This window comes from Canis lupus, chromosome 34 (assembly GCF_048164855.1).
Source record: "Canis lupus baileyi chromosome 34, mCanLup2.hap1, whole genome shotgun sequence".
Taxonomy (NCBI): Eukaryota; Metazoa; Chordata; class Mammalia; order Carnivora; family Canidae; genus Canis; species Canis lupus.
In genome coordinates this window covers 4,718,973-4,734,587 of record NC_132871.1, presented here as the reverse complement: position 1 = coordinate 4,734,587, position 15,615 = coordinate 4,718,973, and the positions used below count along the sequence as shown (strand labels likewise).

Here is a 15,615-nt window from a genome sequence, read left to right as displayed (position 1 = left end):
TAAGAGAAAGATTTCAGGGAAAATGGAGTACAATATTTAAAATTGTTACTGCAGCTTTACTTCTGTATCCCTTCTTCCCTTTTGACCCTGATTGAAATGTATGGACATAGAATTAGAAATTTTTTTTGCGTTTGACACAGGGAACCTGCTTTGATTCTGGTGGATAATTTCAGTGGTGGTGGGGAACTTTCCTGAATTTGTCAGTGTGATTATTAGTAACTCAAATGAGGTTCAAATGCACAAAGCCCCCCTCAAAAGTAATTCCTCCAGGGGCGCCTGGGTGGCTCAGTTGGTTGTCCCTGACTTTGGCTCAGGTAATGATCTCAAGTCCTGGGATCAAGCCCCGTATCAGGCCCTCTGCTCAGCGGGGAGTCTGCTTGTCCCTCTCCCTCTCCACTTGCCCGTACTCATGCTCTCTCTCACACTCTGTCTCTCAAATAAAATCTTAAAAAAAAAAAAAAATTTCTTCAAATACTCAAAGTGTAGCAAGTATATAAGTCAGCATTGTTTTAACAATATTACTCAGTTAATGAATTAACACCTTTATAAACAAAACTGCAGTACATTTTAAAACAAACATACAGCACAATAAATTACAGTTGATCCTTGAACAATGTGGGTTGGGGCATCAACCCCCCACATAGTAAAAAATCCATGTGTAACTTCTGACTCCCCTGAAACAAATACCAACAGCCTACCGTGGACCGGAGGCCTTACTGATAATGTAAAGAGGTGACCAGCACATTTTGTATGTTATATGCATTATATACTATATTCTAACAATTAGAGAAAAAAATTAAAATCACATAATGAAAACACATTTACAGTATTGTACTGCAGAAAAATCTGCACTAAGAGGCCCTGTGTAGTTTCAACACATTTTGTTCAGAGGTCAGCTGTATTTGGTTTGCTAGGTGTCTCTAAGTAATAATTTTTATGCCTAAAGGATCCTTAACATATCTAGTCATGCTGTAGTTATTTAAAAATCTAAACAAGATTTTAAAGGTTTATATTCTTACATACAGTGGCATTTACAGTTAACAAATTATGATTTGTTTCCATTGATATCCTTTTAAAAGTTAACTTATGGTTAAACTTTTCTATTTCAAGTGATCTACTTATTTTGTATTCATATTTATAATGTACCCTTTATTGTTTCTAGGTATTGATACACTTTAATAAAAATAATACATTTACTGTTTTCCCCTATTAATATCTTTGTTTCTCTGAGGCTGTTTGTTCCAAAATATGTACTACTTATTTGTTATCAAATTCTGGGTTAAACCTTCTGTCGGCAAAACACGAAAGTACACGTTTTAGAATATAAGTTAGTTAAAGGTCTATGTGGAGGTTTGTTGCGCCAACCGTTTGAGGATATGAAATGCTAAAGTGAGATCTTATAATTGTCATTGCGGTGGATAAACTGGCAGTGAAATTCCAATAGAACACTCGTATTTTAAACCAAGAGAATATGCTGAATTACTCTTGAACTCCTGAGTGTTCCAACCGTGACAGCACCAAGATGATTTGGGCACAGTCTGGCTCCGGCCTCCCTGATGACTGCTTTCTCCCTCCCTCCTGCAGCCACCCCGGCATCTGCTTGAAAATGCATAATCAAGACTCCACCACGAAACAGCCTTTCTCTCTACCTGTCATACCCCACCCCCGCAACATCAGACCCGAGCCCAAGGGTTAGCCCCTCGTAAAGCCTCCTCTGACCACCCTATTCAAAGTTGCCCCTGTCCCTAACACTTCTATCTCCCTTTCCTCCCTGATTTGCTGCATGCCCGAATCATCACCAACATTCTCTATATTTTACTTTTCTACTTTGTTGGTTTTTTCCGTTAAAGCTTGGGCTCCCAAAGAGGACAGAGACTTTGTTTTTTTTTTTTTTTTACCATGTTGTTTACGTACATCAGTGTGTATCTCTTTGTAAGTCTTTTCAAAAATCGCTTGTTAGAAGGAAGGGAGGGAGGAAGGAAGGGGCAAAAGTTGACGCAGGTCGTCGTGGCGGTTTAATACCAGCCACTGCAGAGGACAGTTCAGCCCTGGCAGAGTCCACAGTGTCCTTCGGCAGCCTGTCTGATGGGGCCTGAAGGTGACAGTGGGAATGACAGGTCTGGAACAGGACCCACATAGGGACTCTAAGCAGCAGCAAATACAAGTGCCTTTTACCTCAGGTAAAGTCTTCTACCAAAATTACTTAGAAATCAGATCATTAGCGAGAGTGTTCTGTGTGATATTTTGCATCACTCATAATAGGAAGGAACAGGGGTGATGTGGCTGTTTTAGTGTCCCTCAGCTCCAACCCCACCCTCACTGCTTCCGCAAGGAGGAGGCCAGGGCTGGAGAACTTCCCTGTGACAACTGGCAAGATGTGGAGGGGGGGGCTTTCTGTGGGGTTCTGGTACCCCAAGGTGGCCCGGCTCCTGTGGAGCTGCAGCTTCTCCACCACCTGGCTCAGATCCCGAGGCCCACCAGCCGGCAGGTTCCCCAGGTAGGCCTTCGGGTGGTTGGTTGTGTGGTAGCATCCTGGGGGGGCTTCCAGCAAGTTCCATCACTCAGCGTCGCAGTGCTACCTCGGCCATCCAGTGGGCCATGGCTCCACTGCAACAGCAATCAGGTGCCAACCTGGGAATGCTCTTCCTTGAATTCTCAGCCCCTGGGGGGGGGGGGGCTGCCCTTTACATCACTTATTCCCATGTTGTTTAAACTTCTTTCTTTCTTTTATTTAAGATTTTATTTATTCATGAGAGACACAGAGAGAGGCAGAGGGAGAAGCAGGCTCTCTGTGGGGAGCTCAGTGTGGGACTCGATCCCAGGACCCCTGGGATCATGCCCTGAACCAAAGGCAGATGATGCTCAACTGCTGAGCCACCCAGGTGCCCCTTACCAGCATCTTCTTACAATGGTAATATTAATTAACAACAGCAAAAAGTTTAAAGAAAGCAATTACCTGTTTATCATCACCAGGAAAAAATGTGTCTACAGATACCAATGGTGTATTCTTTTCATTGTAAGAAAATATGCCTAAAAATCATAGTTTTCATTTGTTTCAAGTTTTAATTGAAATTCTAGTTAGTTAACATAGAGTGTAATATTAATTGGAGTAGAATTTAGTGATTCATCACTTACATGTAACACCCAGTGATGATCACAAATGCCCTCCTTGATCCCCATCACCCCCACCCACCTCCCTCCATCAACCCTGTTTGTTCTCTACAGAGTGTGTCTCATAGTTTCTCGCTCTCTTTTCCCCTATATTCATCTGGTTTGTTTCTTAAATTCCATATGAGTGAAATCGTATGGTATTTGTCTTTCTCCGACTTATATTGCTTAGCATAATACTTTCTAGTCCCATCCATGTCATTGCAAATGGCAAGATTTCATTCCTTTTCATGGCTGAGTAGTATTTCAGAGTGTGTGTGTACACTACCTCTTCTTTATCCATTCATCAGTCGATGGACATTTGGGCTCCTTCCGTAGTTTGACTGTTGTTGATAATGCTGCTATGAACATCAGGGTGCACGTGTCCCTTTGAGTCAGTATTTTTGTATCCTTTGCGTAAATACCTAGTAGTGCAATTGCTGGATCATAGGGTGGCTCTATTTTTAACTTTTTGAGGAGCCTCTAATACTGTTTCCCAGAGTGCCTGCACCAGTTTGCTTTGCATTGCCTGCCTACCAACAGTCCAAGAGGGTTCCCCTTTCTCCACAGCCTTGCCAACACCTGTTGTTAGTTTTAGCCATTCTGACAGGTGTAATGTGATAGCTTATTGTAGTTTTGTTTTCCCCTAATGATGAGTGATGATGTCTTGTCATGTGTCGGCTGGCCATCTATACATCTATCTTCTTTGGAAAAATATCTACTCATGTCTTCTGCCCATTTCTTACTGGGTATTTGTTTTTGGGGTGTGGAGTTTGATAAATTCTTTACAGATTTTGGATGCTGACCCTTTTTCAGACATGTCATTTGCAAATACCTTCTCCCATTTTGAAGGTTGCTTTTTAGTTTTGTTGATTGTTTCCTTCACTGTGTAGAAGCTTTTTATCTTGAAGAAGTCCCAATAGTTCATTTTTGCTTTTGTTTCCCTTGCCTCCAGAGACATGTCTCAGAAGTTGCTATGGCTGATATCAAAGAGGTTGCTGCAAAAAAATCACAATTTTAAAATTTCCTTCCTCAATGTGCAGTTAAAAAATTTTTTTTTTTTTAAGATTTTCATTTATTCACGAAAAACACAGAGAGAGGCAGAGACATAAGCAGAGGAAAACCAGGCTCCCTGTTCTACCTTTTGCAATACTTTGGTCAGAGGAACTTGGAACAAATTAGGCATCAAGCCATTCTCTTTTGTTATATGTTAACTTGATAATTGTCTATCCTAATCAATGTCTATCCTTAAATAATGTGAAAAATATTTTTTAAACTATAAAGCACTATACTGATGTTATTTTCTTACTCTGAATTGGTCAGGAAAAATCTATTAGTCATTTTGGACTATTTTTTTTTTTCAGAAACTTCACTTGTTTTCTGCTTTTGTAAAATGTTTGTTCACATCACAGGATAACACAATCTGATACGCTTCTAACACAGAGTGTACCAGCCTTCCTTTATTCTGTAGCACCGAGTATACTAGTCTTCCCCAAGTTCCTAGCACAGAGGATGCCAGTCCTCTCCCAGCCAATAGCATGGGGTATGCCAGTCGTCCCCAGTCTGAAGATAGTCCCTTCAATTATTTTTACTTTAAATAATAAAACGTCAGCTGCACAATATAATTCATTAGTTAATGAGTGCACAGATATTCTAAACAAGAAAGTTTCTTGTTATTAGTGTTAGAACTTTATTTTCTCTTGTAATTTATAAAATCTCATTGGGGCACCTGGGTGGCTCAGTTGGTTAAGCATCCAACTCTTGATTTTGGCTCAGGTCATGATCTCAGGGTTGTGAGACTGAGTCCTGCGTAGGGCTCCGCACTTAGTGCAGAGTTGGCTTGGAATTCTCTCTCTTCCTCTCTCTCTGCCCCTGCCCTGTGCTTGCTCTATTGCTCTCCCTCTCTCCCTAAGTAAATAAAATCATAGGGGCACTTGGGTGGCTTAGTCGGCTGAGCGTCTGGCTTCAGCTCAGGTCATGATCCTGACCTGAGGATCTGGGATTGAGCCCCGATTGGGCTCCCTGCTCAGCAAGGAGTCTGCTTCTCCCTCCCCCTCTGCCTCTCTCCCTACTCCTTTTCTCTCTCTTGCTCACACTCTCACTCAAATAAATAAGTAAAATCTTAAAAAAATAAGTAAAATCTTTTTAAAAATGAATCATATATTGTAACCTATGTAGACATAAAACTAATGCTCTCAACAAACACTCTTTTTTTAAAAAATATTATTTATTTATTTATTCATGAGAGACACAGAGAGAGAGGCAGAGACACAGGCAGAGGGAGAAGCAGGCTCCATGCAGGGAGCCCAAAGTGGGACACAATCCCGGGTCTCCAGGATCACACCCTGGGCTGAAGGTGGCACTAAACCTCTGAGCCACCTGGGCTGCCCTCAACAAATACTCTTAATAAATATTGGGTTTCTGAGTACTACTGGGTTATGCTTAGAACTACATATATAAATACTGTTCAAAGCTCAGAACACATCTAAAGACATTTCTCATGTTTGTAAGTGAATTTTGTGGAGAAAGAGGTCAATATAACTGTAGGCAATATATTAAAAATAATGAAAAGACTTAGAAGCTGTTGGGAAGTTGTTGCATAAGAGACAGGTTTAGGAATGAAGTCAGAATGACAGATGACAGACAATAGAAGCCACTGAGGAAGAGCAAAGTTACCACATGTTCCAGTGATGGTGCAGGTTGCAAGAAACTGAAAAACTGTTTGTATCAAGGAAAGTCTATGTAATGGGAGAAATGTTAATATTCTCTTCTAAAATCTATCAATAATTATGATCCTGAAGATAATATTAACTATGGAACATGTGACATAGGTTTTAAAGCAGTCATGATAAAAATGTTTCAGTGAGCCATTATAAACAGAGTTGAAACAAATGAAAAAAGAAAGCCTCAGGAAAAAAAAAAAGGAAGTGTCATCAGAGAAATAGAAGCTATAAATCATAACTAAATGGAAATTTTAGAACCAAAAGGTATGCAGGTATGCACAATAAAAATCTCAGGAGATGGGCTTAACAGTAGGATGGAAGGAACAGAAGAAAGACTCAGTGAGCTGGAAGACAGAAGAAAAGAAATCACTCAGTCTGAGCACAGAAGTAATAAAAAAAAAAAAAAGAAAAAAAAAAGGAGAGCCTCAAGTAGCTATACAATAACAAAAGATGTGATACTGTTATTAGAGTCCTAGAAGACAGGTGGAAAAGCAAGGCTGAACAAAGTACTTGAAAAAAGAATGGCTGAACATGCTGCAAATCTGGATAAAGAAATAAAGTGATGGAATAATCAGACCAACAAGACACAGCACTCCTACACGTGTCCATACCAACCAATACGGATGCAAACGTGCAAAGCAAAAACCTACAGAATTGAAAGAATAGACAAATCTACAATCATACTTGGACACTTCACTCCTTTCTTACCAATTACTTGATAGGATAAATGTTCAAAAAATCAGCAGGGATATAGAAGAACTCCATGCCATCAACCAGCAGGATCCAGCTGACATTTATTGAATACTCCACCCAACCACAGCAGAATTGTTCATTTTTTTCAAGTGCCCGTGGAACATGTATCAAGAAAGAACATACCCTGGGCTAGAAACCAAACTCTAATAAATGTAAAGGAATTTGAATCATATAAAATGTATTTCTTGGCCACGCTGGAATTATTTTATAAACCAGTAATATGAGACACCAAGAAAATCTTCAAACACTTGGAAATTAAGCAGTGCACTACAAAATAATCCATAGGGCAAATAAGGCAAGTGTTTCAGAGTAACAAAAAATACGCTGAACTGAATGAATATAAAAATAATAGAAAAATGTGTGGGACACACCTAGCTAAAACAGCTCTGAAAGGGAAACTTATAGGAGAAATGAAATGCATACCTTAGAAAAAAGGGAAAGCCTCAAGTCATTAATCTAAGTCTTACTTCAAGAACCTCAAAAAGAAAAGCAAAATAAGTGCAAAGAAAACAGAAGGATGAAAGAAAAGAAATCAATGAAATTGAACACAGAAAAGTAACAGGAAAATCAATGATACAAGAGCTGGTTCTTTGAAAACACCAATAAAATTAACAAACCTCTTGTAAGATTGACAAAGGAAAAAGAGAAGAAACAGATTACCAATATCAGGAATTAAATGGACTATGAGACTGCAGACATCAAAAGGACAATAAAGAGATAGATACTATGAATAACTCTACATATAACCTTGGCAATTTAGACAAAATAATGGATCACTTTGGAAACCACAAACTACCATAACTCCCTCAACATGATTAGATAATTTGAATAGTTCTATAAACTATTAGGTAAATTGAATTAGCAATTTAAAAGCTGCTAAAAAGAGACATCTCCAATATCATTTTTTAAAAAAGATTTTATTTATTTATTCATGAGAGACACACAGAGAGAGAGGCAGAGACCCAGGCAAAGGGAGAAGCAGGCTCCATCCAGGGAGCCCGATGCGGAACTCGATCCCGGGACCCTGGGGTCACGCCCTAAAGTAAAGGCAGACGCCCAACCGCTGAGCCACCCAGGCCCCAAGATCAGATTTTCTTATAAAATTTCATTAGAGAATTCTAACTCTAATTCTCTAATTTCATTAGAGAAGTGTTTAAAAGAGATTAACAATAACTTCACAATTTCTTACTGAAAATACAAGAGAGAATATTTCCCAATTCATTTTATGGAGGTAGTATTAGTCTCATACCAAAACCTGACAAGGACAGTGGGAGAAAAGAAAAGAAAGAAGAAAAGAAAAATGAAACTACAGCCAATATCACTCCTGAAGTACAGATGGAAAAATCTTTGACAAAATATTAGAAATAGAATTCAGCTATATAAAAAATGAATTACATACCATGACAGAATGGGGTTTTCAAGTATACAAAGCCGGTTCAACATTTGAGAGTCGATTTGTATAATCCACCAGATTACCAGGCAAAGAAGAAAGATCACATGCTCATGTCAATCAGTGCAGAAAAAGCATTTGACAAACTTCAACACTTGTTCAGCATCCTCCCAGAAAAATAAGAAAAACAGAGAATTCTGCCAACTTGATAAAGAGGAGCTACAAAAAAAACAAAAAACAAAAAACAAAAAACAAAACCCTATAGCTGACATATGTAAGAGTGAAAGACTGCATGCTGCTGTTCTTTATTTTTTAAATTGGGAGCAAGGCAAGGATGTGCATTCTCACCACTCTTTTTCAATATATTGCTTCAATTTCTAGCCAGTGCAATAAATCATGAGAAGGAAATAAAAGGTATACAGATCAGAGAAAAAGAAACAAGTCTTCGTTTTGCAGACGGCACTGTTGTCTGCATAAAAAATTCCAAAGAATCTACAAAAAGACTAGAACAAGTTAAAGTTCAGCAAGGTTGTAGTGTACCAGATAAATATCTAAAATTAATTGTTTTTCTATATACTAGCAATGAACACTAGGTCACCGAAATTTAAAAGGCAATACCATTCATAATCACTCAGAGAGAGAGACAGAGACAGAAATACTTAGACATAAATCTAACAAAATATGAATAGGACTTCTATGCTCCAAATCTCAGAATGCTGATGAAAGAAATTGAAGATGTAAATAAATGGACTGGAAGTTCGTGGACTGGAAGTTCATGGACTGGAAGATTCACCATAGTAAAGATGTCAATTTTCCCCAGGTTGATATACAGGTTTAATGCAATTCTTATCAGAATCTCAGCAAGCGGGATCCCTGGGTGGTGCAGCGGTTTGGCGCCTGCCTTTGGCCCAGGGCGCGATCCTGGAGACCCGGGATCGAATTCCACATCGGGCTCCTGGTGCATGGAGCCTGCTTCTCCCTCTGCCTGTGTCTCTGCCTCTCTCTCTCTCTCTGTGACTATCATAAATAAATAAAAATTAAAAAAAAAAGAATCTCAGCAAGGATTTTTATAGCTATAAATAAGATTATTCTAAAATCTATATGGAAAGGCAAGGAACAAGAATAGCTACAACAATTCAGAAAAAAGAAAAAGAAAGTGTACTTATTATATAGCCATGGCAGTACTTCTCATACAGCTGTAAGACTTACTATACAGCTACGGTAATCAAGATTGTGTGGCACACCCAAGACAGATAGTCACTTCGATCAATGGAACCAAAAAGAACAGAGAACCCTGAAAATAGACCCACACAAACACTCAACTGACTTTTGACAAAAGCCATTCAAAGAATGAAAGAGGAAAAAAAAAAAAAGAATGAAAGAGAGCCTTTCAACAAATGATGTTGGAGCAATTGGATATCTGGTTTTTCATAGTTAAAAAGATGAGTTTTGACGTAGTCTAATACCTTCTACAAAAATCAATTCAAAATGGAGCAGAAACTTAATTGTTAAACTATGAAAAATTCTAGAAAAGAATAGAAGAGAATCTTTGAGATCTAAAGCTAGGCAAAAAGTTCTTTTACTTGACGCCAAACTTATGATCCATAAGAGGCAAAATTTATAAGCTGGACTTAATCAGTATTCAAGATTTTACTCTGTTGAAAGACCTTATGACGAGGTTGAAAACAGAAGCTACAGAATGGAAGAAAATATTTGCAAACCATGTATCCAACAAAAGGCTGGCGTATAGAATATATAAAGAACCCTCAAAACTTGATGTAAAAAAAAAATCCATCAAATTAGAAGTCGGACAAAGGCATGAAGAGACGTTTGACTGAAGAGGACACACACGTGGTGAGTAAGCACACGAGGAGATGCCCAGCACCACTGGCCACCAGGCAGGTGCAGGTCAGAGCCGCGAGGAGCCATCCCTGCGTCCCCATCAGGACGTTACAGTGAGACCCGGGGGCAACAGGAATTCCGGCAGGGATGAGGAGAAACTGGCTCACCTGGGACGAGGAGAAACTGGGGATCACCTGGGACGAGGAGAAACTGGGGATCACCTGGGACGAGGAGAAACCTGATCACTTGCAGGTCATGCTGCTGGTGGAACCCTAGTGCAGAGCGGCCGTCTGGAAACCAGTTTGGCAGGTTCTCAAAAAGCTAAACATGCAACCACCCTAAGCCCTGGCAACTGAACTGTGATCCTGGTCGTTGTCTTCAGAGAAAAGACGATGTACAGTAATACAAAAGCCTGCACCTGAGCATGGAGAGCAGCTTCCTTTACAGCCCAAAGCACCTGGGGGTCCTTGGGTGACACACGGTTAGCCGCACTCGCTGAGCCGAAGGCAGGTGCTCAACCTCTGAGCCACCCAGGCGTCTGGGATTTTGGTCTTTTAAACCAGTGGGAACAACTCAAAGATTTTAAGCAGGAGAGCAATATGCTCAGAATGTTATTTTTCTTTTTCTTTTTCTTTTTAAATTATTTATTAGAGAGAGAGAGATAGCAAGAGAGAGCACAAGTGGGAGGAGAGGGAGAAGCAGGCTCCACGCTGAGCAGGGAGCTCGATCCCAGGACTCTGGGATCATGATCTGAGCCCTGAACCAAAGGTAGTCACTTAACCAACTGAGCCACCCAGGCGCCCCCAGAATGTTATTTCTTAAAAGATCACTCGCACTGCATTGTGGAGAATGGGTTAGGGAGAAAAAGTAAGAGCATTCAGGAAGCTAAGTCCAGGTATCAGACGAGAAAGCTGGGATTTGGTTATAGCAGTAAAAACAGGAAGAAGTGGATATTTTTTAAAGGTATTTAAAAGCAGAATTCCTAGGGCCTGACACTGGACTGGTATTGGGAAGAAATTTTCAAGGCCATCCCACGGTTTAAGGCTTTTCCACCTAGATGGCCTAGATGGCTGGTGGTTCCTTTCTCTGCGATAAATATTCATGTTTTACAGAAAAGAGCTTAAGTTTGGGTTTTTATATTTGGTTTTGGGGGCACCTTTGAAATATCTAAGTGGAGATGTCATAGGATACAATTGGATACATAAGTTTGGAGCTCAGAGAATGATCTGGGCTGGAGGCATGAATTGAGACGCACTGAGGGCAACGGACACGAATGACATCACAGGGAAAGAGCTTTGAGTGAGACCAGACCGTAAGACTGAGCCTTGGGGAGTATCGTTTAAAGGCTGGCGGGGAAGGATGAGTCAAGAAAAGAAACCTGACCATGTGATCAGAGAGGTGGGAGGAAAACCAAGAGGGTATAATGTCAAAGAAACTAAGGAGAATTTCAAAGAGCATTTAGTGTGAACTAATGCTGTTGAGATTTATTTAGGATAAGGACTGACAATGTCTTGGATTTAGTTTCGTGGAGGTCTTTGGTGACCCTGGCAAGAACTGCTTGGTGGGTTAATGGGGAAAGAAGTTTGTTAAAAACTATATGATATGCCGAATACAGATAAGGACATTAGGATAGGGATCCCTGGGTGGCGCAGCGGTTTGGCGCCTGCCTTTGGCCCAGGGAGCGATCCTGGAGATCCGGGATCGAATCCCACATCGGGCTCCTGGTGCATGGAGCCTGCTTCTCCCTCTGCCTGTGTCTCTGCCTCTCTCTCTCTCTCTCTCTCTCTCTCTGTGACTATCATAAATAAATAAAAATTAAAAAAAAAAAAAAAAAGAACATTAGGATAAATTTCAGTCATTGAATATATATTTCATATATTTATCACTAGGTGAATAAGTCAATGTATTACATATGACGTAGTTACTATTATTTCCAGTACTCAGATGAAAGAGCTAACTTCTAGAGATTTTAATGTCAAACAACCATTATTTAAAATCAAGGTTTGCTCCTGTCCTCAAGAAAATGCTGCTTCTCTAAATGAAGACATTGTCAAGTAGGAAGATTTATTTTTCCATTAAATTTTTTTTTTTGGTCACAATTTAGTTTAGTTTTTTTTTTTTTTTTTACATAAACTGGGGCAAAATGTATGACCTTTGAACACCTTAGAATTTAGTCTTATTAAATAAAAAAAAGAATTTAGTTAGGAAAAATGTCATACACAAAGTTATAGAGATCAGCATAATCAATGCCTCCTCAGTAATTATCACCCCACGGCTTTTCTTCTTTAAAGAATACCTTTAACCATTATGCTCCTTCCCTGCTCCTGCCCTCCTCACCACAACAGATTATTTCAAAGCAAATCCCAGACAAAGCTCTTTCTAAAATCAATCCTATTTTTTATTCTCAAAGCGGTCTATTTTGCCTGCTTAAACTTCCACAGGGTTTTCAAATATCTGATTAAATCTATACGATAGTTCCAATATAAAAGCAGGAAATAAAATTAAGCCTGAAAGTCATATGAGTTTTTAAAAAATATACCTTATTTTTTAGAGCAGTTTTAAATTCACAGCAGATGTCCCGTGTGCCTTCTGCCCATGCCCCTCCTCCCTCATCTCCTACCGGGATGGTACACTTGTTACGCTGACACATCATTCTCATCCAAAATCCATCACTTATATCAGGGTTCACTCTTCCTGTTGTACATTCTGTGGTTTGAACAAATTTGTAATGACACGTATCCACTATTATGTATCATGCAGAGTAGTTTTACTGCCCTAAAGGTCCTCTGTGTTTGTTTGTAAAGTTTGTAAATTTTGATGTTACCTTTTCACTTCCAACAGACGCAAAGAACCATTTAATTTTTTAACAACAACAGGTGAATCAGCTAAACTGATGTTTCCTGATATTTGGCTGCCCCTTTCTGCCAGTTGTTTCCTGTAATAAGACGATGAGACAAAACTCACACATTTCCAAATGTAATAGTTCATTTTTGATTTATAAAGACATGGCTTTGGTGATTATTTATGGAAGTCAGATGATGCAAATAGGAACTAATGGATCTGTATTTTTCTGGACATGTTCCCTACATCTTAAACATCACAAAACTCTCTTGGAGATCACTTGTCCTTGGGGCCTACAGAGTCATGGTTCCTCTGTGTGCTGTATGTGACGTCACAGTCTCAGTGCCTGGCAGCCCCTCTACACCAACTGCCAGAGGCTGCGATGCTGAGAACCTGAGTGATCCGAGGCTTCCTCTCCTTGCTTTCTTTCTGAAGGTGACAAACTGTTTGGATATCTTTTTTCTTCACTTTAATTTAAAAAAACTATTTGTTTTTATTTTTAGAATGGGCTAGGAGTGGGCTTTTAGGAGAATGAATTTATGCTTATATACAAATACTGCATATTAATAAACATAAATAGGTACCGAGTATCGAGTATATATGATATATACACAAGCAGCTCGGCTCTGTGAATATATCAAATATGTTGAACATAAGTAAATCTTGAGATTTCACACATTTCTGACTTTTAAGAAATTTGTTTTGACTTTAGAAGAAAGTTGAAATATACATAAAGCCCAGATCTAATTTTCAAGTTGGGCTCTGTGTAGCCCCAGGTACTCCACCCAAAGGTTTCCGGGGTCACCTGGAGGTGTGATATCAATCTACAGTTTAGGGCACAAGAACCTGAGTTAGTGGGCCTCAGAGTCTTCCCATTTTTTCCCCCAACCAGAGCAGTTCTCTTGTATGTAGTAAGTATCTGCACAATACTTTGTTAAAGAAAGGGTTCCTCATCTAAATTTGAATATCCGTAGTCTACAAAAATGGTGCTTTGATGAAATCTTATGTCATCAGAGGGTAGACTTCAGGGAACCATGAATCCAGAATAGAAATAGGGAATAGATGTTCCATTTAAAAATTTTTTTAATTTTTAATTTATTTATTTTTTAGATGTTCCATTTTATGTGAAATTTTACTTAATATGTTCAGAGGGGAAAGTACAAAAACAAGTATATTGTAATTAAGATATTAATATTCATGTGCAGAGGAATATGGTAAACATGCAATATTGTTAAAGATTCTAGTTTAATAAATATAAAAAAGTAAAATCATGCCACGAGTTTTTCATTCAAGATAATCCAAGTTATGATAATTTCACTTTATCAAAGAAGGATAATTAGAACTATAAACTTCATTTTATAAATAATAAGCACTTACAATAGAGTTAGTATACAAAATTATGATCTTAAAAAATCTGAAAACATACAAAATTGATTCAAAATGTCAGACAATTAACCTTTATTTAATGTTTACTTATTTGGAGCTCATTCACTCATTTACTTTTTCAATATATTACTTACTTTTCTAATACGTATTTACTGAAGATTGATGGAAATATAGAAAAGTTTACAGTCCCTGTCCTTGAGAAAACCCATCTAGTGAGAAAAAACTTAAGAAACAAATGTCTTATAGCAAATGAGTTGCAGAAATAACGTGTTGGACATTCTGAAATGGAATGATGACTGAGGGCTGGCACAGGGGGAGCAAGCTTCATGGTAGCAGAGAGGCTTGAGCTGCCACCCGTAGGAAGCGCAGGGCTTAGTCATTGGGGTGGAAAGCAAAGAGGGATCTTTGTGACCAAGGCGAAGAGCGTGAATACCTTTCACAAGAGGTTGAAGGTTTGCCCAGGGAAATGATGGGGAGAATTGATTGAAGAAGGTTGGGGTAAAGGGACCTGATGTTTGAGGCCAGAGTTCTCAACCACATTACGGTGATATTAGGACGACAATGCGTATTCCCATTAAGGGGGCCTCTTGCAATCTCTGAAAGAGATGCTCCCCTCCTGTCTCAGTATATTTGGTCTGTTAGAACAGAATACTATGGGCTGGGTGAGTTATAAAAGAGACATTTATTTCTCACAGTTCTGGGAGCTGAGAAGTCTGAGATCAAGGCACTAGCAGATTTGGTGTCTGGTGAGAGGCTGTTTCATGGTTCACACATGGCATATCCTCACACAGCAGAGGTTGGGAGGCATGGAGAGTTCAGTGGGGTCTCTTTTATAAGACTAGAAGTCTCATGCATGAGGGCTCCGCCCCATGACCTAATCACTTCCCAATGGCTCATTTCTGAAAACCATCAGATTGAGGGTTAGGATATCAACATTTGAATCTGGGGGACCCACACATATAGTACCTTACACCCTGAGCTTCTGGTTTTCCCTTTCCCTGTTTGCCCAGGTGAGAATATATGTACCGGCTGGTAAGTGTTACACACGTGAATCTTAGGGGTTTGAGGATAAGGGGGATGCTCTAGGGAACAGGAAGTCCGTGAGGGCTTTTGAACAGCTGGGTAATAGGAGCAAAGAAGAGAGAACTGGCTGGTGGAATGTTAGATTTTATGGGAGAGGCTGGAGGCCAGGAAATGTCAAGTGTTGACTGCAATTGTCTAAGAATTGAGGAGGCAGAAAAAAATAAGACTTGGTACCTGAATGCTTGATGGCAGGGAAGGTGGAAGCCAGAAAAAAGTAGAGTGGACTGGGCGCCTGTATTAAGCGTTACTCCGTTTTTAAGGTATTGTTTCTATTTTACAGAAAGTAAAATCTGGAGATATTTAATACAAATCCAAGTAATATAGGATTTAGGTGGGCAGGTTAGGCTCTGAATTCAAGTCTGTTTGACCTTAAATTCTGTTTTAACATGTTGCGATTTTAATTTTGGGTTTCTAAGAGACTAAAAGAGAAAGGTATGAATGGAATGGGGC

The 15,615-nt window shown here is 39.3% G+C and overlaps 1 protein-coding gene across 1 annotated transcript in view; it reads left to right on the top strand.

Annotated features, from left to right (window-relative positions):
- Positions 1 to 13,029: 13,029 nt before the first annotated feature.
- The window catches only part of NUP35 (nucleoporin 35), a 40,042-nt gene continuing 37,456 nt past the window's right edge, over positions 13,030 to 15,615 (top strand). The window contains exon 1 of the mRNA XM_072811191.1: positions 13,030 to 13,131. The gene's annotated coding sequence lies outside the window, so the exon portion shown is untranslated. The remainder of the gene's footprint in view (positions 13,132 to 15,615) is intronic.